We start from the raw sequence: 2,607 nt of genomic DNA on the forward strand, positions 1-2,607 counted from the left end.
CCAGGAGCCCTGGGTCTGGAGCCCGTCTGCCCCTCACCTGCCGTGGGGTCGCAGTCAAGTCCCTCCTCTTCTTCTGTACACGAGGGTGGGGAGAGAGACAATCTCTGAGGCCCTCCCAGCCCTCGGGTCAGAACTGAAGTCCCCAACACTGCTTCGGGGGAGCCCAGCCCCAGGTGAGCCCCTGTAAGGCGTCGAGGGGAAGGACAAAACCGGGCCCAGCGCAGAAGCCCCACGGGACTAGCCAGAGAAGCCAAATCTGTGCCCACGTATGAACCTGGCCGTGAAACTGGAAGGGAAGCTACAAATCAGCAACCAGGCAAATGCGGAGAGCGCCAGGGAAGCCCCTCCGCCCACGTCTGCGGTTTCCAGCCCCACCTGTTCAAGCTTTCGCGTCTGGCTACAGGACGAAGGTCTGGCGAAGGTAAAGGGCCACGGAGGGGCCACGTCTCGGCCCGGTTGGCTGGGAGGAGCCCTTCGAGGGAAACAGGTCCCCGGAGTTCGAGATGTGGCAGTGGCGGGCTTGACGGATGAGGGAGCAAACGGCGGGCTCTCAGAGTCCACGGAGCAGAGGGATGTCGCACGCGTGCTCGTGCGGAGGGCTCGGCCCCGCTCGTGCTTTTTCCTATTCTTCACGAGAAGGTTCATTTCCCATTTGCTGCAGGTCCTACAACGAACCGCTCAGGAGGCGGAGGGACAGTCACGAAGAGCGCTCCATCTGTCTTTACACAGCGAAGCAGCGGTCTGGACTCGAGCCCTGTGCTGAAGCGGGTTTGTGTGTGGGCACGTGCACGTGCATGCACACCTGTGCACGCGCATGCCCAAGCGCGTGTGGTAGACGGACCGGTTTCGCAGCCCGAGGCTTACAGCGGGAGGGTGAGCGTGTAAAGAGGTCAGGAGACGGGCTGCGATTGGCGCTTGGTGACCGTGTCTGGGGCCGTAGGGGGTGCTGCCAGGGTTTATGACTCTGAAAGCGTGCAGACTCTACCCGGCCACACAGGATGTGACAGGGTCTTCCAGGGATGTGGGGACGCGCTTCCCTGTACGGCGAGTATGAACGGGAGACTGGGAGAGTGTGCTTGTGATCCAGGGGTGTATATATCTGTCCCCGCAGCTCCTCGAAGGATGCCAGAGCCTTCTGTGAATCCATGAGCCATGAAGGGGGTGTGCGAAGGTGCATGCGCGCGCACACATGCATATTTGAGGGCGTGGGTGACAGGCAGCAGCCTAGGATTCTGCGTCCACCTCTATACCGACTCACCCCTGAATGGGAGGGGTGGACCGGACTGCTGGAGCCCTGCAGCCTGATCCCACGAAGTGGGGGTGGAGGCCGGGGAATGCCCAGCCCCTGTCATAACAGCCTCCCCTAGCAGCGAGAACCCCAGCCGTCCCAGGGAGGAGCAGAGCTCTGGGAGATTTCGTCAACTGCCCATGAAATGCTCGGCGCAAACACGGCCCTCATCCGCTCAGTCCCAGCAAAGGGGACTGGGAATGGGGGGGGGAGGGGGACGGGTTGACATTTTGGAGCCACAGTCCCGGCCCAAGACCTGAGATCGGCTCCCCCAGCACCACATCCAGCTCCTGGCGGTGTCTGATGGGCAAGTGGCCCAGTTCCAGGCCAGTTTCCTGGTACAGGGCGTTAACCCCACGCCAGCCAGGAGAGCAGACGTGGCTCCCGGAGGTGAGTACCTGCACCTCCCACACGCTGGACCACCTGCCCCGGGAGCTGGAGAAGGTTCCAAGCTGTAAAAGAAGGCTCAACTACAAGCATCCTGAGCTCCCCTCCAACCAGCCCTCAGTTGAGGCTGTGACGGAGAGGGTGTCCTCCAATGGACACTTCTCTTCAACTACACTTCCTTCTCTCCCTCTCTCTCTCTCTCTCTCTCTGTCTCTCAGTCACAAAGACTTTAATTGAGTCTCCATAGGGAGATGCAGCTCCATCTAATTCAGCTCTTAATTAACCCAGCACACCCCAAAGAGGCTGCAGAACTACTCATAAATTAAATATGAAAAGCATTATTTATCTAGGAACAGCCTTCTAACGGCTCTGACTCTGACGTTTATGGTTACTAATGAAGATGTATTTGGAGGGAGAGAAGGTGGGGAGGAGGGACACGACTGCCCTGGGAGAAAGCGAAGCCCAGGGGCCCCGCGAGGGTCTTTCAGGGCATGGGGAGAGGAGCCAGCTCAGCCCAAGGGAATGTGCCCCACCCCCAGGCTCAGCTTCTCCAGATTTCAGGGGGGCGGGGGAGGATCAGGACAGGCTCAGGGGTCCTGTGGGGCTGCTGGGACCGGGCCCTCTTCCACGAGCTGCCAGACCACTCTTGCTGCCCCACTTTTCACTCCCAGCCTAATGACCTTGGCCTTGGCTCAACCTGAACCACCGCCGAGCCGCTCTACTCCTTGGTCCAACCCTGTCTCCATCCTATCCCTTCAGGCAGACCCCTGGGTGCTGGGCCCCTGGAAATGGCTGGCGGAGGCCACATCGCCGGTATGTGAGTCCCCCCCTCTCCTTCCACATGGCCCCAGGTAACTATCCGGGGCCTCTCCCCTTTGCTTTCAAGGAGCAAAGTGATGCCTCTTTCTCTGTGTATTTGCGTAGAGCCAAAG

Source organism: Prionailurus viverrinus, chromosome D1 (genome assembly GCF_022837055.1).
Source record: "Prionailurus viverrinus isolate Anna chromosome D1, UM_Priviv_1.0, whole genome shotgun sequence".
Classification (NCBI taxonomy): Eukaryota; Metazoa; Chordata; class Mammalia; order Carnivora; family Felidae; genus Prionailurus; species Prionailurus viverrinus.